The sequence below is a fragment of the Muntiacus reevesi genome, chromosome 20, assembly GCF_963930625.1.
Source record: "Muntiacus reevesi chromosome 20, mMunRee1.1, whole genome shotgun sequence".
Classification (NCBI taxonomy): Eukaryota; Metazoa; Chordata; class Mammalia; order Artiodactyla; family Cervidae; genus Muntiacus; species Muntiacus reevesi.
Window position 1 is genome coordinate 18,199,647 of NC_089268.1, and position 22,488 is coordinate 18,222,134.

Here is a 22,488-nt window from a genome sequence, read left to right on the forward strand (position 1 = left end):
TCTGCCCGCAATGAGGGAGATGGTCAAGGGCCTGTGGAATATGCTTGATGACTTTTTAGAAGCTGTAGGGTAAGCCTTGATTTGAGGCAACATTCATTTAGCATATAACCTCTGGAAGATAGAAATTTAGAGGGTAGAAATCTTCACTTTTGTTTAAAAAGAGGACAAAACATGCACTTTGTGTGTGTCTTTTACTTATTAATTCTGGATACTTTTTGATCAATTGCATTAGGAATGACTGTGTTACATTCTCTGCTATGATCTTTAGGATCTTTAGGATAGACCTGTCCATCTCAGGTCTGCCCAGAGCTGAGTCCTTCTCACAACTCTGGGAGGGAGAGGGAGAGTTTGGGATAGGAGACAGATTATCAGTGGACAAATCAGGACCAAATTCTGCCCCTTCCTTTGCATGTAGCTGCTGACTCTTTTGAAAGAAGGACACTAAAGTCACTGGTGGGTTAACCCATGTGCCCTTCTTCTAAACCATATAAACTTGGTAACTGGAGGGTCATCCCCATCCCCATTCTCCAGTAGTCGTTAGCCTAAAGCTTGCATTCCGTAAGGTACCTCTGAGTCATAATTGCAACTGTAGAAAGAGAGAGAAAGAGAAGAAAGGGAAGTGGCATGTTAGTTTATCAGGATATGAGAAATTACACTTTGATTTTTATTTAAAAGAAAAAAAAGTTAGGCTGAGATTCATTCATTCATTCATTGCTGCATGATGGACGTCACCAGGAGTCCGACTCTGCTCTTTCAGCTCTGCACCTGCAGAGGCTAGGTGGACATCTCTCCTGACCATCATCAGATCCAGGGGAAACTTGTTCCTGCCACCTAACTGACTGTCATTGATTTGGTGGCCATTTGTTGAATGCCTGCTACCTCCAACATCAGCCAGGTGCCTGGATACAGAAAACATGCAGTGAACGTTAAAGTGTTGATGCAAGATGCTTTATTCAGCCTTGAAATGAGGGGAAGAGAAAATGAACAAAGCCTAGTCTCCTTGAGGCTCACGATTCAGAGATAGACAAGAAGACAATTAATTATAAGTCAAGTCAACCCCAATGTGGGTTATAAAAGAGAGAGAGGAATTCCGTGGAAGTACAAAGAGGAGAGAGAGGAGGGCACAGAGAGGAGTGGAGTGAGAGAAAGTGGGCAGAGGAGGGGCCCGGGGAAAGGGTGCCAGCAAGGGCAGAACCGGAGCCGAGCAGGGTGGGCACCAGTTGCGCTTGAGGAACTTGGGGTAATGCCAGGCAGCAAGAAGGAGTCAGGAGGTCAGGAGAAGTGTCGAGGTGTGTGGTGGAAGATGGGGCTGGAGCCTGCAGTCATTCCCAAGGCACCAGGAACCATCAGAGGTTTTGAGCAGGGAGCAAGGCATCAGGTGCTTTGTGTTTCAGGGAGAGAAGTTGAAGAGGATGGATTGAAGCAGGGTGAAGCCTTGGGGAGGCTCCTGCAGTGGGTCACTGGATAAATGACAGGGCTTGACCGAGGGCAGTGGAAATGAAATGGAGGTTACGCCGGAATGATTTGTACTCGAAAGCCAATCTCTGAATTTATAATGGGCATGAACCTACCCAACCACTTGAATGATTAGGTCAGCTGGCCAGAACACAGCTTTTTAAATTGAAGTACATTAATAATCAAAGGATTATTCGGTGAAAGTGGAGTTAAGGCAAAAGGAGTTTAATGTTCTGAACAGACCTTCCACTCGATCTATTGCTGTCTTTGCATAGCGGTAGTTACACAGCTGAAGTCTCTGGTGAATTATTACTCTTCTCTGGAAAGACCCTTGGCCTGCAGGAGGAACCGCTCCCCTGGCCAGCACCGGAGAAAGGCCGTACTCGAGGATCTTTTGGTTTCAAGAAAAGGAACTCACTCATCAATGAGCAAGTAAAATGGGAAATAATTATAAGGAAGGGGAATCTTCCACCCCAAATACTAGAAAGGCAGCCAGACTTTCTGGGGCTTAGAATATCCCAGCTCCTTTCTCCTCCCCACTTCCTTCCCTCCACGCCCACTGAGAATCTGCTTTCTTCTGGACACATTGGCCTTTCTGTTCCCATTCACTTGCATGGACCCCATTATAATTGCCCCCAAATTGTGGTCTTGACCCCTAGTCAGACTTATGGTCTGCTTCTCACACCTGACCCAGTTTCTCAAGTACTAAAACTTGAAGAGAGGATCCCATTGTTCCAGCTTGGGTCAGGGGCCTTTCCCTTATCTAGTCAGGCTGGAAATGTGACATGATAGATTCTTAGAGGAAAAAAAAAAAAGTAGTCAACCCTGGATAACTCTAGTGTACTGATATTATTGTTCAGCTCTGTTCACTGATTCAGTATATTGGTTGTCTTTTGCTGTATAACAGAGTAGTCCAAAACCTAGCAGCTTAAATAATAAGTGTTTATTATATTATGTACCCAGTTCTGTGAGTCCAGAATCCAGGGACAGCTTACCTGGGTGTTTCTGCCTCTGAGTGTCTCATGAGGTTGTTGTCTCACTCTTCCATGAGGCTGTCACCATCTGAAAGGCGGGCTGGGGGCTGACCTGCTCCCATGACAGGGAGGAAGCCTTCTTTCCTCACTGGCTGCTGGCTGGTGACCTCAGTTCCTTGCCATGGCTGTGTGTCCTTAGGACGTGGCAGCTGGCTTCCCCAAGAGCGACTGTTCCAGAAGGAGCACCTAAAATGGAAGCCGCAGCCTTTTATAACGTAACCTCAGAAGTGGCGATCACTAGCGCCCTGTTCTGTTGGTCACACAGACCAACCCTGGTACAGGGTGGGCGGGGGATACACAGAGGTGGGCATACCAGGAGCTGAGGCTCATTGGGAATCACCTTGAAGAGCCGTTACCACACTCAGTCAGCAGTGATTTAGTGCCTACGTGTGTCCCAGGAGCTATAAACTGAGAGCTTGTCACACAGAGTTTCGGTCCCTGAGGAGCTCACTGTCTGGTGGGGGGACACCTTATAAAAACACCACCGTGTGTCCCCTCCCTGAGCCACCACACATCCTCATGAGATTCACATCTGTTCACAGCAGTCTCTTATTTAACCATCCTCAAGTAGATCCCTTGTTTGCCCAGATGGAGTTTTGGTTTGCTTTTTTTAAGTCACCGCCACAATAAGAGATACATTTTATATCACAAACCAGTACATACATAGACACATTTATATCGGAAACAAATTTCACAAAAGAGTTTACACCCTCACTGCCCGCAATATATTCAAATATTTCCTACTCTAGGCAATTTCATTTTTTTGCGAAAGTTGGTCACAATCTCATGGATTTCACAGACTGTCGCGTTGTGACCTGCCAAGTGGAAAGAAGTAGTCTAAAAAAATCCAAACTCTCTGCCACGCACAACAAAGCCCCTCACCATCTACCTGTCTGCAGCTCCCCCCTCATTCATATTTAATAATGACACCCCACAAAAGGCTCCTCTACCTGGAGCTCTCCTCTGCTTCCCCACATGGTTTGGAGAACTCTTATTCATCCTTTAAAGCCCAGCTTTAAAGTGAGACTCCTCTTCCTGCTCCATCCTCTGGCCCCCAGAGCATTTCCCGGACACTTGGTCCCTCCTCCACTTCCAGCCTCTCCTAGGGCCAGCTACTCCAAGCCCACCTTGTGTTTTCACTGAATCTCTCTCAGTACGTTTAGGACATTGAGCAAATTAGCATCATACAAATGACGGTGCTGCAAATGAGCAGTGTGCAGAGTTGGGGGTGTTGCAGGCAGGTTTCCTGTCGATGGAGCCACGTGCTGCAGAAAAAGGATCCCTCCCCCACGGCCGGCCGTGTCCCCGCTCATCCATCACAGGTATAATTCGCACCGGAACTGGCTGCCTGGGTTCATTACTGCGGTTCATTTTAGCTGATCTGGTTTCTTTTTCTTTCTCCTTACTTTTTTCTTGTGCTTGTGTCGATGGGGACAGCCTAGTGAGAGAGGGAGCTTTAGGCAGCAAGATAGAAAGGCCTCTATATCTGCACCCGCCCTGCAGGAGGGGGGTTTCCTTTCTGAAGTGGTACGGAAGGAGGGTTTTGAGGTTTTTGAATATTTGCTTCTGAGTATCTTAAGTAAGAGATTTGTTTGCCCACATTTGTACTATCTTGGCAAGCTAGCAACCTGACAAAATATTTTCTGGTTGGTTTTGCCTGTGCCGTGGTTTTTATTTTTGAGGGGAAGAAAAATTTACACCTTGGTTAAATTGTTCTGAAATACAACGGCTGTTGTTTTAAATTGCTGTTAACTTCAAGGGTTGAACCTAATATGATTTCCAGGCTCATGGGACTTGCTGATAGACTATGCTGTGAACCATAACCAGAAATGAAAAAAAAAAATTAGACACGTGCGAAAGCAATTAAATTATTCCTTCTCCAATATTCTCATTTCTGCATTTATCAACGGCTGGGTAACTACCCAAGGATATGCTGACTTCCTTGTAGTGTGTGCCTGTTAGGGGGAGGGAAGTGGGGGTGGGAGACAGACTGTAAACAGATCATTACTGTAGAGTGTGATAAATAGTCTATAATAGAGTATGTATTACATGCATAGAGAGGGGAGTTATTTATTCACTTTCAGCAGTATTTTTCAAATGAAGGTTGCCTCCCTTAGTGAATCATGAAATCCATTATAAGGTGGCAAACAGCATTTTTAAAAATGGGATAATAGAATGAAATAGATCAAGTTGCATCCTCCACAGGAAGTTTAGATACTGTTTTCAGAAAACTTTGTTTCAGTTAGGCATCTACTGCATTGCAATGTGAAGTCTGTTTCTTGAGATTGAGTCTCAGGCAGAGATATTTGAAAGCCACTGAGGGCTGGAAGGAAGGCTTCCCAGAGGAGGTGGCATTTGAACTGGGCCTTGGAGAATGGTGGGCTTGCCCCAAAAAGAAGGACATTCCAGGCAGAGGAAAAAAAAAAAAGTGAAAAGTGAAAGTGAAGTCGCTCAGTCGTATCTGACTCTTTGTGACCCCATGGACTGTAGCCTACCAGGAACCTCAGTCCATGGGATTTTCCAGGCAAGAATACTGGAGTGGGTTGCCATTTCCTTCTCCAGGGGATCTTCCTGACCCAGGGATCGAACCCAGGTCTCCCGCATAGGAAAACCTCTCCGGGTTTCCCGCAGAGGAAAAAGACTATAGCCAAATAGGGGAGGAGTTTGTTCTTGTCCAGGGGTGGGTGTTCTCCGTGACTGGACTGCAGGGTGGGGAGAGGAGTAGCTGCGGGTGCACTGGGGAGGCGAGTGGAGCCAATGAACCACTTGAAAGTACAAGTATCAGGGCCTCAGTTCTTCCAGAAACTCCATTTTTCTGCAGATGGGCTTGGCCATGGGAATCTGTGTTTCTAATAAGCTTCCCTGGGCAGTGAGGTGCTAGTAGAGGTGTGACACCAACAACTCTGTGTTTTTGAAAGGTGATTTGGGGTCGTAATTTAGATAGAAGATTGACTGGAGGGAAGGGAAATCAAGAGACCAAGCAAGAGATAAGGGCCTGAATTTAGGTGAGGCAGTTAGTGGAGAAAAGGGACTAGGTTTGAGGGAGATTTTGGAGGTGGGTTGCCTGGGTTAAGGGAGATAAGAGAATAAGAAGTCACAGATGATTCTAAAATATGTAGGGAGTACATGTCCTTTGCTCTGATTGCCCATCTGTGAACAATCTCCTGGTTGTAAGACCTGACTCAGGTTAATCTAACTCTACAAGGGACTGATCAGTATACCTACACTGCTAGTGGACTGGTTCGATTTACAGTGACGGAGGTGCCTTAACCTTTTTGAGTACAAAGGTACTTGTACCTTTGCTGAGCAGTATCAGAGGACCTGGGAAATAGCACCAGCAATTAGAAGATTTAGAGAAGAGAGAATTGTATGGTCTGGGAGGTATTTCATGGAGGTTCTGAAATTGCCTGACTGATTTTACCCTGCTCAGGTTAGAATGTGATCAGAATACTTGTGGAGGTGAAACAGTGTCTCTGCTCCCTTGGTTTTTTCCTTCCATGTTGAAGATGTATCTTGTGTGCTTTGCACTTACTTATTTCTTTGTATTCAACTTGTATGTACAAGTCATCTTTTAGGGGTAGTTTCTTCTTCGTATATCTTCCCTCTTGGTTTCATTTTCAGAAAGGACACTTTCATTTATTTTCTGAGCAAGCCCCTTTGCATGGGTAGCCTATCTTCACGGTTGGCTTTCTCTCCAAATTCTGAGCTTGTGAGACCTCTCTGCTACTGTCTCCATGACCCACGATCCTGCTGGCCATGGTGGAGTGGAAGGGACACTCTGCTGAGGACGTGTCCAGAGTCCGGCTCCACAGGGGCCTGGGAGCCGGTGAATGACGCTTCCTCCAAACCTAATGACTGTCCTCCCCCTCACATATTCAGTGGGGAAACAGGCTGGATGTGTAAGACAGCAAGGCCAGTGGGAGTGACTGTGCCTCTGTTTTCTTAAACAGTTCTTCTATATTCCTCATCCTTGTACTAGAAGGTTGTAGGAGTTCAGATTTTTTTTTTAAGTCTGTCAAGAAAAATAACCAGCTTGAAATATGTCAGGACTAGAATAGCCTTAGTCTCTACAAAGATGATTTAAAATGTTTATACTCATGTATCAAATAAAGTAATAGTGTAGGCAAGGTATTGAAAACATTTGTAATCACTCCAGCAATTTGCCTACTTACCACTGCTTTGAAAACAATTCCACGTTACTTCTAATAATAGTATTAGCAACCACAACAGTGATGGCAACTAATATTGAGTATTTATTGTATACAGGCACTAAAGCAAGGGTTTTACATTCCTAATATCATTAAACTCTTCCCCTACTGACCCAAGATACAGATACTGTCACCTTCATTTTACATATAAGTAAACTGAGGTGAGAGAAGTTAAAAAAATAGGCCACGGTCACATGGCTAAAATGCAGCAATGATAAAGCTCTAATTGATGAGAGAGGAAGTGAAAGAGTGAGGAAGAACTTATAAACCATTAGGCAATACTGCCTGGGATCAACTGGGCAGTGGCTTTATGTGATTCAGGGAGACTGACTCTATTATTCACTTAATATGTAGCTGTCTAGGTAGAAATATGATGATTTCTTGCATTCTAACACATCTTGTGGATTGGTTTGTTTTTCTTTTATCCTACAAGTACTGGTTTCAAGCTTAGTATATACAAAGTACTCTACTCGGCCCTTAGAAAATAAAAAGCCTTTGAGGAGCTCCTTATCCTGGACAGAACAGAAGACAGATACATTTGGCTACATGTACTAGAGATACATGGGAAGGTTTCACACGATTTAACCTGAGACATAACTAAAACAAGGTGATAGAATATCAGCCGAACATACTGACCTCTCATTATGTTTCAGGCACCATGCTAAACATTTTACATGCACTAGTTCCTGAATCCTTAAAATAACTCTCAGACGTGAGTACTATAATTATCCCTGTTTTATAGATGAGGAAGTTGACGCTCTGAAGGGTGAAGTGACTTGCCCAGAGCCACACACCTGGTGTGTGACAGAGATGGAATTTGAACCCCGGTCAGTCTCAGTACATAATAGCCAGTGCACTTAAGCCTCAGATTATAAGTACCTCAAGAGGTTCAAATAAAAGTACCGAGCTTATTTATGCACACTGAGAACTTTTAAGTTTTTTATACCACAAACATTCATTGGGTATGTCTCGGATTTCTGTGATCTGGACACATCTGGTCATGCATATCACCACTTAATCTCCAGTATTTGCATTCTCCCCGCTCTGAGAACAGCTAACTGAACTGAGGGGAACACGTGGAGGAAGAAGGCAAAAAACAGCAACATTTCCACTTTTACTTGTTATGTTGGTTTTGAACCTGTTTATTTAGAGGTACAAACCCATGCTAGAGCATTTCAATTTTATCTTATTTTTCCACCTGTGTCCAGTTGCCCTTCTTACTAGGTCACATATACAGATGAGCATCATAGGAGGGAACTTATACATAACTGTACACAATTAAAGTTTTTGGCATTATGGTCAAGCCATTTAAAGAACTTTCTTTTTTTTTTTTTTTTTTTTTTAATATTATTTTATTAGTTGGAGGCCAATCACTTTACAACATTTCAGTGGGTTTTGTCATACATTGACATGAATCAGCCATATAGTTACATGTATTCCCCATCCCGATCCCCCCTCCCACCTCCCTCCCCACCCGACTCCTCAGGGTCCTCCCAGTGCACCAGGCCCGAGCACCTGACTCATGTATCCCACCTGGGCTGGTGGTCCGTTTCACCATAGATAATATACATGCTGTTCTTTCAAAACATCCCACCCTCACGTTCTCCCCCAGAGTTCAAAAGTCTGTTCTGTATTTCTGTGTCTCTTTTTCTGTTTTGCATATAGGGTTATCGCCACCATCTATCTAAATTCCGTATATATGTGTTAGTATACTGTAATGTTCTTTATCTTTCTGACTTACTTCACTCTGTATAATGGGCTCCAGTTTCATCCATCTCATTAGAACTGATTCAAATGAATTCTTTTTAACGGCTGAGTAATATTCCATGGTGTATATGTACCACAGCTTCCTTATCCATTCATCTGCTGATGGGCATCTAGGTTGCTTCCATGTCCTGGCTATTATAAATAGTGCAAAGAAGACATACAGATGGCTAACAAACACATGAAAAGATGCTCAGCATCACTCATTATCAGAAAAATGCAAATCAAAACCACAATGAGGTACCATTACACGCCAGTCAGGATGGCTGCTATCCAAAAGTCTACAAGCAATAAATGCTGGAGAGGGTGTGGAGAAAAGGGAACCCTCTTACACTGTTGGTGGGAATGCAAACTAGTACAGCCACTATGGAAAACAGTGTGGAGATTTCTTAAAAAACTGGAAATAGAACTGCCATATGACCCAGCAATACCACTTCTGGGCATACACACTGAGGAATCCAGATCTGAAAGAGACACGTGCACCCCAATGTTCATCGCAGCACTGTTTATAATAGCCAGGACATGGAAGAACTTTCTTTTTTAAAAGTTTTCTAATCTTATATTCGGATACCAAAATCCTGTCTATATAAACCATCACTTAAAATTTTATGTACAAAGGCATATCCCTTATTTTAAATGTTACATTTTTTTATTTGCATGTGGGAAATTTTAAGAAGTTGTTTTTATTGTTAAATGATTCCAATTTGGTGTTATACCTAGTGAGTCTGAGATTCTCCCCACTGCTGTCCCAGTATTTTGTGACCTACCCCCACCCCCCAAATATTCTAAATTAGCTTTGACAACTGGCAAACTAAATCTTGCCCAATGAGAAAGGATGGTCCGGTCTGCCTATGAACCCCTCTGGCAATGAGAGAGGGTGGTCCCCCTAACCACCACTGAACTTGGTTTTTATTGAAATAGCACAGACTGCTTGTTCCCAGGATCCTTTTTGGGACTCGAAGAGAGGGTGTGTTGAGGAGTCAACCAGGCCTGGGTTCCCCCCAGCTCTTCTTAGACTGATGACCTCAGACAAATTATAAGAAACATTGGGAGACTCCTTGGCGAAAATCTGGATAATTAAACATTAGTCTGTGGGTTTGTGTGAAGGTTCAGGCAATAATATATACTATAAGAATAAAGTATCTAGAATAATGCCTGGCAGGACTTAGTAGGCCCTTAATAAATGTCAGCTCTGATATTTGGGCATTTGTGAGAAAGCCCACAGTGCTCTATCTTCTTCTGGAGCTCACCTCTTTGTTGAGTGATTTTAAAGTCAAATTTGTATTTTTTTAGGAGTTTTGGCCTACTAGGGAGAACAGCTTTCTGAAATCCATTAATATTTCATTGGAACTGTGAAGCAACAGCTGTAAAACTTGCTTGGTGGGCCCTAATTGCAATGAATAATCCATGGACTCCTTTGAAATGTACTTCTTCAAAATGTGTATTATAATTAAATTCCAGCCAATCCAAAGGCACTTTAAAACAGGTTTTAAAATTTCCCAAGCCAATTAGAAAACTGGTTGGTTCAACTGTCAAGTGTAGAGAAATAATGCTAATTTATGCAAAGACTTCAGTTCCAGGAAGACCTTGGCTGAATGTGAACACAACACGTATCTTCTGAGAAAACACCTCCATGATACTATGTGATACTAAATCACTGACTGTATTTATTGAGGCCGGTGGAAATACAAAGCACATATTGTGAATGACAGTGGCAGTTACTTTAACAAGATATGGTTTGTTTTTTGCAGAGATCTATCTTGAATATGACAACATTGTATACCAACCTTGACATTATTTATTTTGTACAATAAAATAGCATAGTTACAGTATCCTTATAAAAGCAAACATGGTATGCCACCATTATGGTTGGTTTTTAATGCTCAGGGGATTTGTATTAGAAACTAACCAATTTCACTTAAATAATTTAAACCTAAGGATAATTTTAGAACTCAGTATCTGGGGGATATGGGTTTGAGCTTTCTATCAGCAGAACCCCATTGCTATATGTATTATAAACTAATTTAAAATAATTTTAAAGTATTTCTGGGGCCTACATATGTATTTTTAAAACTCTGAATCACATTTTTGTACAATCCATCTTTTACTTTGATATTTATTTAAAATAAAAGACAACAACCCCCCCCCCCCCCCGACTTTATTTTTGTGGGCATTTACAGGAAAAGTAAATGTAATTAACCTAAACCACAGAGGCACCTAGTCCCAATCCACACTGTCATAATTAACATTTCTTTAAGTGCTCTGGATGCTGGATGGTTTATGGAGACGTCTCAATTTGAGATTAAATACGGGTGGTAATCATACTTGGACTACAATGTTAAAAGGCTAGGTAGCTCTCTTTCTGTTTTTTTAACCTATTCTATTTCAATGGATGTTTGGGTAGCTCTCTTTTTTTAAGGCTGGGGATCACATCGTGAAAATTCCACAAATGTGACGATACAGGTATCTGCATAAAGAGTAAGCACTGGGAACTGGATGTTTTAAGAGTGACTTACTTCCCTCCTCACCTTCATCTTGGCTGCTAAAGTGTTGTGTGTGTGGTTTTTTTTAAATGTTGACATACAGGTTTACAGATAAGGTTTCACTACACTTCGGAATGGAAAAAGGGTGTTGCAAAGGAAAGCTTAGTAGAATTAAAAGTTGGAATGAATTGCCAAATAAGTTAAAAGTGATGTTTTCGCTTTTGTTTTTTTAAAGCATAAGCAAAAAACGATTTACTGGGACATATTCTAATTAGAGTTTAAACAAATATTGTGTCTTTTGTTTTTAAACTACCCCCCTCTTGGCGCTCCCCCCGCACCCCCAGAGCTAAAACTGGCGTGTGTGTGTGTGTGTGTGTGCGTGTGCGTGTGTGTGTGTGTGTGTGTGTGTGTGTGTGTGTAGGGCGCCTGCTGAGAATAGCACGCATCTCGTAGATCTTTAAAAAAAAAAACAAAAAAAACCCAAAACCCCTGTTTCTTGAATAAACCACTATGTTTCTTGAGGTTAAAAAGAATCCCAAAGGAAGCAGGAATTATCAGCTTTGGAGTTTGATTTTTCTAAAAAAAAAACAAAAAAAAATTTTTTTAATTAAAAAAAATCCTAATCTCCGCATTTTTTGCTAGGCGAGAACCGAAGTTTGGAGGTAGACGAGCAGGCGAGCGGTTTGCCCGGGCGCAGAGCATGAAGGCCGGGCGGGCGCGGGGAGCGGGCGCCCGCCGCCCGGCGCGGGGGTGAGCGAGAGAGAGAGCGGAGCGCGTGTGGCCGGCGCCGCTCGGCCGGGAGCTCCCGCGCCCGCGCCCCGCGCCCCGCGCCCGCCGCCGCCGCCGCCCCTGGTGCGATGGCGCAGAAACCCCGTTGACAAGGCACTGCTTTTTCATGACGGTGAGTTTCCCTTTGAGTGTATTATAATTTTGTGATAAAAATTTCAAGGAGAAAAAAAAAAAACACACACAACCTCCTTCCTCTGCCTCTTTCCTTCGGGGAGGGGAAAAGCGAGGGCGGGGGGGCTGGAGATCTATCTCCAGACAGACAGAAAAGAAAGAGGAGCAAATTAAACACCGAGTTGCCAAAACCAGGATATTAGGTTTCAGCCCAGAGAGCTATTGGCTAAGGCTGTGTTTTTTTTTTTTTGGGGGGGGGGGTGGGTTTGTGGGTGGGTGATGGTGGTGGTGGGTGGATGTTTAATGGACACGGAGAAAAGGGGAATCGAGTGTTTATGCCTTTCCCAGCGCTGCCCGGGCCCCGGGAAGACCAAGTTCAGTGTCGCGGGCGGGGGCGCGGGCGGGCAGGGGGCGGCGGGGCCGGGCTGGGGGCGCCTCGGCGGGGTGGGGGCCCTGGCGCCTTTTTTTTTTTCTTTTCCGCGGATGCAAATTTCTGGAGCGGGGAGAGGGAGAAGCCTGGAAAGGGGGGTGGCGTGGCGGTTGGTGGTGGGGAGGAGAGGGGAGGGAAGCCTTTTAATGACTCATTGATTGAGCCGGTTTAAAATTAGTTGTGTGCGCGAGTGCGAGTGTGTTTTCCGCCCCCCCGGAGCCGCCGGGAGCCGGGAAGGAGGGAGCGGGGCTCGGCGAGGGGAGGACGGGCGCGGCGGGGCCGCGAGCAGGGGGCAGGGAGGACCAGGAGTGACGGCGGGCGAGGAAGAAAAATAAGCTTTTCCAATCTCCTCCCCTCGGTTCCCCCCGCCTCGTTTCTTTTCTCTCTCGGAAGCTCTTGGGTGTGAATCGCATTTTCTTTCTTCTCGGCAAAATGGACCCCGCGTCTCGAGAGGGGGAGGGGAGCGGGTGGGAGGGAGGCGGCGGGGACGGGGTTTATTTTTCATCCTGGCTTCCTCCTTCCCGGCGCTTGTGCCGCCGGCCGCGGCGGGGAGAGCTCGGGGCCAGCCGGCCGCTCCGGCCTGGTTCCCGGCGCGCGCGCCGGGGCCGGCCGGCCTGGCCCTTCCCCGGTCGCCTCGCCGCCTGGGTCCGATGCACCGCTGACGACCCGCGGCCGGGCCCGGACGAGCCCTCGCGCCGCGCGGAGGACCGGCGGCCCAGCCGGGCTCCTCCTGCGGGCCCCGCGCGGCCGGTCCGAAGAGACGAGAGGCTCGGTGGCACTCTCTTTGGGCTGAGAGTGCGCGGGCCCAACGCGCTTCGCGCCCCCCGACCGGCCAGGACGCAGGCTCTTGCGGGGGTTGTGCGGGGCGGGGTGGAGGGGGCGGTTGGAAGGCGCTAAGATGGCGCTGGGCCTGGCCCTTCGCCAGTGCTGGTGGCGCAGTTGCTCTGCGGGCGCCATCTTCCCCGGCGGCACGGGCAGCGCCCTTCTTGGACGGTTCGCCGGTCCGAGCGCTGGGAGGCCCGGGACGTGGGGGCCACGCTCCGCGGGCCGAAGTCTGTACGTGGGCCTTGGGTGGAGTAGTCTGGTCCTTCCCGGTGCCCCCAGACCCGAAAGAGTAGGCCGCCGGCTCAGAGCGGGAAGGGGTTGGGGACCGCGGCGTCTTGTTCCTTTTACCACTTGCCTTTGAGGGAAAACTGAGAGTCGGGCGTTGCAGCCGAGGGATCTCTCCTTAAACCCGCATCCCACCCCCAACCCCAGTCAAGACTGGAGATGAAGGCTTCCCCATGTCCTCCTAGGGCTTGAACCTGGAAGACTTTGCTTTCCCTGGCCTGGCTGGGGGCAGATCGTGGAGGCTTTCCCTTCGCCCTCTTCCACGTCATTTTGAGAGGAGAGTCAAACCCAGTTGCAGAATTGCAGGAAAAAAGTCGAGAAGAGTGTCTGTCTGCCTTCCAGTATCGTGGTTCTGTATGGGTCCCCTGCTAGTTTTCTTGGTTGTATTTTCACAATCCTGGACAACCTTTTCTCTGGTTGTTACATTTGTGGGAAGGTAATGGGTTCCAGTGATTTGGGGCGTCCTTTTGGCTTTCATATTCCCTGTTACAAATGGTAGTAAATGACGATAGTTTCTTAGACCTCTGATCTGAAAAATTAAACTCGCTTTGAAACACCCCGATACTTTTTCCTTTCAAAAAAAAGGGGGGTACTGTTTTGGTTCATCTCTTTCTAATCAGTATGACTTCTCAGTTCCTCCACTTTTTATTTAAAATGTTTCCTAGAAGCATTCATAAAAATACTTAGCTGTCTTGTAGTAGCAGTATAACAATGGGTGTGTGGGTTTTTAACTTTGTTTTTGTTACTGAAAAGGTTTTTGGGAGGAGTCTGTAAAGCTCTGATCTTTCTAGGGGTCTAGGTGGAAAGTAAATAGTTAATTTCTAGTGGATAAAAGTAACATAGTGTGGCACCGTTAGGTATTTCCTTGTGTTTACAGCCACTGTGGTGGATGCTTTTAGGCCCTTTAAGACCTACCCTGTGCTGAACACTGTCGTATGCCAGGAACTGTGCTTGGTGTTTTTTAATTCCTATTTATTATATCAGCCCTGCAGTATTGGTTTTTATTATCTACTTACCAGGGAAGGAACTAATAATGTTTGCCAAGATAGTTGAATTGTTCACAGGCTCAAAGTTTTAAGTGATAGAATTGACAATGGGTCCCAGAAGCCCTGTTTTTGGCTTTGTATCTAATTTCCAAATCTGAGCATCAGAATCAACTGGTGAGATGTTTTTAAAATGCAGATTTGTAATATCCATTATTGGTTAGGGACATTTGGGGTTTTTCAAGTCTGATGTATTGGACACTCTCAGTTTTAAGTTTCTGACTTTCAATTTCTTGATGCTTGTAACTCCCTCCAAAAATTTTGAAATTCTTGCTCATCTAGGATCACCTGGATCTAAATATGTAGGACTCTGTGTTATTCCAAGCTCTCCAGGCGACTTCATTGTGACCCAGAGACGTATTCAGAACATCCCTGTGTTAAACTATGCACTGTGCTGCTGGCTATCTTTTGAATTGGAGCATGAGACTTGAGGTTCATGTCATTTTGAGTTTCAGCATAATTTTTTATTGCTTAATGTTATTTTTATTTTTTGCCAGTGCCATTTATCAAAATGTTGAAATGATTTCCTTACAGAAAGAAATATTAGATATCGCAAGACTTTAAGTCTTAGTACATTTTAAAATACATATATAGCTTCATTCTCCTGAGAAGTTATATAACATACTGGCTTCACGTCTAGCCAGGCCATCTAATTTAGTCAAGATAGCTCTGGAACAAAAATAGAATTGAATCTAGGAAATACAGAAGTTAGAAGTAGGGTAGAAGATATCCTGAAATCAAAACCTAGAGATAAATCCTTGAAAGAACGAGTTCTTTTCTGAATTTTAAATTGAGAAGATATTTCTTGCATTTTGGAAAGTAGGATGGGGAACTTATTCTAAACATGAGACTTGGTAGGAACAGAATATGCATTAAAGACACAGTAGGTTAGGAAGAAACATCCAGAGCAGATAATGACTAGCCAGCCAGACCAAAATGAGAGAACCAAGTCAGGAAATCATTAACTTCTCTGGAGCAAAGATCACATATTTGAGTTATTTTGTGCTTTTCTTCTGAAATCACTGTTGTGTTTAGTGATTGCTAGGGGGAAAGGTTGAAACCTTTGATGCAGGTGTCAGAGTTATATTATTTTTGCCTATATCCATGTTTCTCTGTCCTACATTTTGAAAAGCTTTGTAAGGGGCCACTGCGGATGATACCTGTGTGCAGTCCCTTGTCTAGGCTAGTGAGTGGGTGGAGTTCTAGTATTTGACTGTCCCATGTGGTTTTTCTCTGCTTGTTTTTCATGGAGTAAAGGCCACAGCAATTATTTTGACTAAAATCCAGTAAAGCTTGAAGGGGGGAGGGGCGGGGGGGGCGTGGATCTAAAATCAGCCTGCTCAGAGGGAAAGAGTAGCTTCTTTATTTTCAAGTAGCCTTCAGTAGAATTCAAAACAGACAAGATCTCTGCCCTCATGAAATTTGTAATATAGTGTGAAAAACAGAAAATAAGGAAACACAAATAATCAAGGTAATTAAGGGTTAAGAAAAAACTTATAAGAAGTTAATAAGCTGGTGGGTCCAAAAGAGTGTGTTATGGGGGAAAGAGTGTATTGTTTTGGCTAGGAAGAGTCAAGGAGTGTCCCTGTGAAAAGGTGACATTTGAGCTAACACTTGACACATGAACTTGTGTTGGCCTTGTGAAAAGCTGGGGAGACATTCCTGGCCTGGGAACAAGTACAAAGCCCTGAAAGGTCCAGAAGGACAGGAATGTTGGAACAGAAGGAAGCAGGAGGAGAATGCAGTGAAATGGAGTTAGAGAAGTTGTGCAGGGCCTCTTAAGACATACAGGGGCTTGGGGATTTTATTTTAAAGAAAAGGAGAAGCTATTGTAGGGCTTTAATTAGGGGAGTGATATGGTTTTGTTTTTAAACATCACTGGCTGCTCTGTGGAACAAGAGGAAGCAGAGAGGGCAGTTAGGGAACTACTGCAATGGTCAGCTCAAGTTTGATAGTATCTTAGGCAAGTGCCATGGAGATGGAGCAGAGCAGATGGTGGGTTTCAGAGAGATTTTGGAGGTTGAATCAAGAGTATTTGCTTCATGGGTTGTCTGTGGAGGGACAGGAGGAGGAATCAAAGATTCCTTCAGATTCCTGGCTTACGGCCTGGTGGCTGGTGGTGCCAGTTGCTTGTAGGGAAGACTGGGAGGGGTGGGTAACTAGAGTTCTATGTGGAACCCGTTGGATGTCTCACAGGTGTTTCAAAAACCTAAATGGAAAGTCAAGCAGGCGGTGAATGTTCAAGTTGAACTGAAGGGAGTGGACATAAATTTTGAGAGTCACCAGCATAGAGATGGTAGGTATGTCATGGAACTGGTTGAGGTCATATGTGAGCATAGAAGACTTAACGATCAAGCCTGAAACTTTCCCATAAGTGAAGGGGGTGCAAAGGAGACCGAGGAGGCTCAGCACTAAAGCAGGAGAGTGAATTTATCTATTTCAAGAAAAGGGAGTGGTCTGCTGTGCCAAATACTACTGAGAAGTTAAATCCTGAGGAGAGAAAAATTCCACTTGGATTTGGCGGTCTTGACAAGTAGCTTTAGTGGCACATGGAATGAAGGCCAAATTGGAATGCACTGAGAGAATGAGTCTCTTGATGAAAATGAAAGAGGAGAGTGAAAAAATTGGCTTAAAACTCAACATTCAGAAAACTAAGATCATGGCATCGCATAGTGATGATCACTATCATCACTTAGTGGCAAATAGATGGGGAAACAATGGAAACAGTGAGAGACACTATTTTTGGGGGGGCTCCAGAATCCCTGCAGGTGGTGACTGCAGCCATGAAATTAAAAGGTGCTTGTTCCTTGGAGCAAAAGTTGTGACCAATCTAGACAGCATATTAAAAAGCACAGACATTACTTTGCCAACAAAGGTTTGACTAGTCAAAGCTATGGTTTTTTCAGTAGTCATGTATGGATGTGAGAGTTGGACTATAAGGAAAGCTGAGCGCAGAAGAATTGATGCTTTTGAACTGTTGTGTTTGAGAAGACTCTTGAGAGTCCCTTGGATCCAACCAGTCCATGCTAAAGGAAATCAGTCCTGAATATTCATTGGAAGGTGAATATTCATTGGAAGCTGAACCGCCAATTCTTTAGCCTTCTGATGTGAAGAACTGACTCATTTGAAGGGACCCTGATGCTGGGAAAGATTGAAGGCAGGAGGAGAAGGGGACGACAGAGGATGAGATGGTTGGATGGCATCACCGACTCAATGGACATGAGTTTGAGTAAACTCTGGGAGTTCGTGATGGACAGGGAGGCTTGGCATGCTGCAGTCCCTGGGGTCGTAAAGAATCAGACACGACTGAGCAACTGAACTGAGAGAATGGGAGTGAAGCAAATGTGACCCACTTGTTGGGAAAATTTTGCCATAAAGCAAGGACAGAAATGGCACAGCAGTAGTTGGAGAGAGAGAGAGGTGAGGTCAAGGAAGCACATTTTAAAAACTGATGGGAAATAGAAGAGCGTTTTCAATAAGCTACCAAGACTGTCTAATAGGGGGAGACTAACGCAGAAGAGAGCTAAGACTACCAAAGGAGCAGAATTCTTTCTTTCTCTATTTCTCTCTCTCTCCCTCCTTCCTTTGCTGCACTTTCGGGATCTTAGTTCCCCAACTAGGAATTGCATCCGGGCCAAGGTAGTGAAAGCAGCATGGCCTAACCACTGGATCACTAGGGAATTCCTGCCAAAGGAACAACATTCTTCAGTAGAAGAGTCAGAATACAAGAGGGTTTGCCTTTGGGGGGAGCGGGATGACTTGCAGTGTAGCAGGAGAGAAGGCAGAGAGGTTTAGGAATTGGAGGTGGAATACAGGGCTTTTTGTTTCACGGTTTCTGTTTTCTCAGCGGAGTCTGAGGCAGGGCCAGCACCTTTAAGGAGGAAGGGGTGTGGATGGTGTGAGAGAAGGAGGACACCTTGCTTTGGACAGCAGGACAGTGAACTCATTGGGCTACTCGATAGGGTGGCTGGGCATTGCTGAATGCCTGGGTGCACATTGGGGGGCGGGGATCTGCATTTAGGGTGAAACCAATCAGTCCAGTTAGTTATGTGATTTTCTGCCACCAGCTAACCACCACCGTTTATTACAAGCGAAGTAAAAGCAGCCAGGTGATCAGTTCAACCAAGATTGGCATTTTTGCCCCCAGATGTGATAGGAAGAGAGATGCCAGGGACTCGAGGGTGGTTGCAAGGGGGTAACAGTGATGAACCAAGATGATGGGAGTGGGGGCCAAGAATTTAACCATGAAAATAACTTTTGGTTAATAAAAAGTGATGTAATGGTAGAGAATTTCAGCTGGGGATAATGAAAAGTTCTGGAGCTGGATCGTGACAATAGGTTTATTGGTTTGACCCAAAAGTTCGTTTGGTTTTAAGTAAAACAAACAAATATGTTTTTCATTTTCACTGAGAACTTTATTGAACAACATATTCAGAATGAACTTTTTGTCCAACCCAATGTAATAGTGTGTGTGTACTTAAAGCCAATGAAGTGTACACTTAAGTGGTAAATCTTGCGTGTTTTACCACAATTAAATGAATTCAAGAGTTCCCTGGTGGTCCAGTGGTTAGGACTCTGTGCTCTCAATGCTGAGGACCCAGGTTCTATGGAAGAAAGACTTAGAAATCATATCTCAAATTATTGAGAGTTAAGAGACAGCAACTCTTCTTATCATGGTCCCAAACTTGAGTAGGAGAAACAGTCATCTATAGACACAGAGCTTCTGTAGTAGGACTGAGAAATCTTATGTTTCCCCGTTCACTGACTTTTTCTAAGCCTTTAGCATAGCATTTAAAACAAGCTGGGCACTCAGTAAACATTTGCTGGCTAACTACTTAGACAACCAGGTAGAATAGAATGATGGGAACTAAATAAAAATTGTTTTTGGAGATAGAAATCAGCAAGGACTTGTAGTACATTCTGATGACTGTGGGTGAGAGGAAAAGTCAGGTTAAAGGGAGAGGGAGAGAAGTAAGGGAAGGTCATTTTTTAGAAATTCAGATAATACCAAGTGGAACTTTGTAGCACTCTCCTTAACCTCATTTTTTCCTATTCTTTCCTCACACTGCTGTTACTCGCTTTTTCATAAGGTTCCTCTGTTCCCCAAATTTCCTACAGAAAAAGTAACTGTAAAATAAGAGGAGAGCAGGGTGGATGATAGGATTCAGAATAGAGGTCTTTCCTGAGAAGATCACAAGGTCATTTGTCAGGGGCAGAGGCAAAAGGTTTTGAGTTTGAAGGGAAGAAATTTGCGAAATGTGTGAGATGTGGGGGAAGATGGAGGAAAGGAGTGGTACTTGGTCGCAGGGAGGCAACGTGAATTAAACAATACACCAGATCCACCTGCATCGCATGGTTCTCTCATGACAGTAGTGTTCTAGAGTAAAAGTGAAAAATACAGTGGAGGGAGGGGGTGGTTAAATGAAGGTGAAGCGCGAATGTAGACAGAGAAGAAAGGAGGTGTTGACTTTAAAGGAAAGCCCTTAAAGGGAAACTTTGTAAGTGGTCCCTCGCTGAATGGAAATGGGCCCGGAAGGCCGCTCTGCTGCGGCGGTTGTACATGTGTGGTGTAGCTCAGGAGCCCTCAGAACTGGCAGCGAAAGTGGGATGCGGACGTGGAAGAAAGGTCTTGGGGAGAGGCAGCTAAGGGCCTGATCTTTCCTCCGCCTTGCCTCGTATGTGCTTCCATTCAGGAAGAAACCTGAAACCTCACTGCACTGGCTGTTTAACCCAGATTCCCCTTCCCTGTACTCCTAATCAACTCTGATTTATGTAGTTGTGTTTGTACATTTCTTTTTAATAAAATTGGAAAATTGAACATTTCCTGTTTTTGTGGGTTCTTTGGCTTATCTTGCAAACACACTGAACATTCATTTTACCTGAAATAAAAATCCTGAATGTGAGGGAATGAGATGAAAAGTATTGCCTTTCTATGCGTGTTCAGTCGCTTCAGTCGTGTTCAACTCTGTGGCCCCATGGGCTGTAGCCTTCCAGGCTCCTCTGTCCATGGGATTCTCCAGGCAAGAATTTTGGAGGAGATTGCCATACCCTTCTCCAGGGGATCTTCCCAACCCAGGGATCAAACCCTCTTTTAGCATCTCTTGCATTGGCAGGCAGGTTCTTTACCACTAGCGCCACCTGGGAAACCCACACGGTGGGCTTTCTAGGAAAGGCTTAGGCTTATTTCAGTTTTCAACTGAAATCCATGGTGCTTCCTAGTATCATCAGAAATTAAACATGGAGTCCCAACCTGTGATTGAAACATTTTCATAAGAAAGAAAATAGGGGAAAGAGAAAGAATGTTTTTAAACTTCAGGCCCTGATGGGTGTTAAGTATTATAAAATTCTAAAGAACTCCCTGTAGATAGGTTTGTCTCCATTTTATAGATAATGAAACTGAGGTTTAGAAATGATAAATAGCTTACCTGGGGTTACGTTACTAAGGGGCAGAGGTGGGGTTTGAATATATACTGCATGTCCATACCTCATACAGTTTGCCATTGGTATTAAAACCATGTCGAAATTTTATCTACAAATGACTGCCTATAAGTTCAAATATTATGAGGTCCTAAAATTAAACTTGGATAACCTTTGTTTCAGTAGGAGAAATAGGAAAAGGTAGTGTTTTGTTGACAATTAAAAATGGTGACCAAAAAAAAAAAAAAAATTTAAAAAATGGTGACCAAAAAACCCAGAATCTTGTGTCAGTGGTCAGATTTTAGGTCAGAGCTCCTTCTGCAGATAATTCAGTTGCAATTTGCATAGCATGGTGAATCAAACATAGGGCCCATTTTAGCTCTATACTTGGAAGCAATCAGAGATTATGAATCATATCTTTCACTAAACAAAAGTCCTGATTGGAAGTGAGAACACTCAGAACCTTAATTAAACATGATATGGTGCTGCTCAAGTTGTTCCCTTGCTGGGAATGCTGTCAGTGTAATCATAGTACAGATTTGGGGGAAAGGATTTAAAATGTACGAAGTATGACTCACTCTATAAAGAAACATTCTTTTAAAGAGGCCATGCTGTAGGTTGAATTTAAGGCCAGTGAGATACTGCGTCAGAAGGATTTTTTCCTTTTCTTTTTGACTCAGAAAGGTGAGCCCTGGTGGACAACAATAGTAAAAGATGATGAAACACTCTTACTGTGGATGTTTTAGTTCGCCCCGCCTGACTTACGGCTCTTGGGCTTTAAGTGGCTCTCTGTACAGTCTGAGGTAGTACCTGAGTTCTTCATGGGAGGCTAGAACTAACCTGAATTGTCCCTCTCCCTCATTGAGAACCAGCCCTTTCACTACTTACTAGTGGTAAGCTTAATTTGGGGAGATGAAGAATTTCAAAATCTTGTGGTAAGTGTAATATGGGAGAGACTTTCAAAGTTTTGTTATGTAGCCTAAATATTTCAAACATAACTAAGGAATATTAAGACTGCTATTATATGTATTAAAATCACCTACCTTTAAAAGTTGTTTGCAGTGTATTTCAGATTTTTATTGTATTTTTTTTAAAAAGATAATCAGTTTACTTAGTTTCTTGTTTTTTATTTTAGAATTGGTATTCAACTCTCCTTAGAATAACATTTTAAAGTGTTATAACAATATAGGTGGTCTCTTGCATGGCAGACAGATTCTTTACATTCCATGTGTAGAGACTTATCCACACACACACACACAAAATCAGGTTTTTTTCCCTCCTGATTCTTGAGTAAAGGTTGTTTTGATGGTGTGTTTTTAACTTGGAAGTATTTCTCCTTGGATTTAAAATAAAAATGCTTCTATAATTAGATTTCTTTTAACTCTGATATTTCCTAGAAATGCAAAGAAATATATTTAGAAATAAAAAGTAAGAATAAACTGACCTATTTGTATTCTGATTATTCAGATTTGTGAGAATCTTAGGATTGGAGAGATCCATGAGAGGCCAGCCCCTTTTCTCCAGGTGTGATCACACTTAATGGATGAATATTTTCACCTTGAAATGTTTGGAATTGTTTCTATCCATATGCCTCGAGATGGCTTGCTTATCTACTTATTTTAGGTATTTCTTTTCACTTTACTG

At 43.9% G+C, this 22,488-nt stretch overlaps 1 protein-coding gene across 2 annotated transcripts in view; it reads left to right on the forward strand.

Annotated features, from left to right (window-relative positions):
* BICRAL (BICRA like chromatin remodeling complex associated protein) overlaps positions 1-22,488 on the forward strand; it is a 96,803-nt gene that overhangs the window by 8,573 nt on the left and 65,742 nt on the right. Inside the window, exon 1 of one of the 2 annotated variants that reach the window (XM_065913165.1) lies at positions 11,372-11,845. The exons of the other annotated variant lie outside the window; for it this stretch is intronic. The gene's annotated coding sequence lies outside the window, so the exon portion shown is untranslated. Of the gene's footprint in view, positions 1-11,371; positions 11,846-22,488 lie in introns of those variants that run through there. 2 annotated transcript variants of the gene reach the window in all.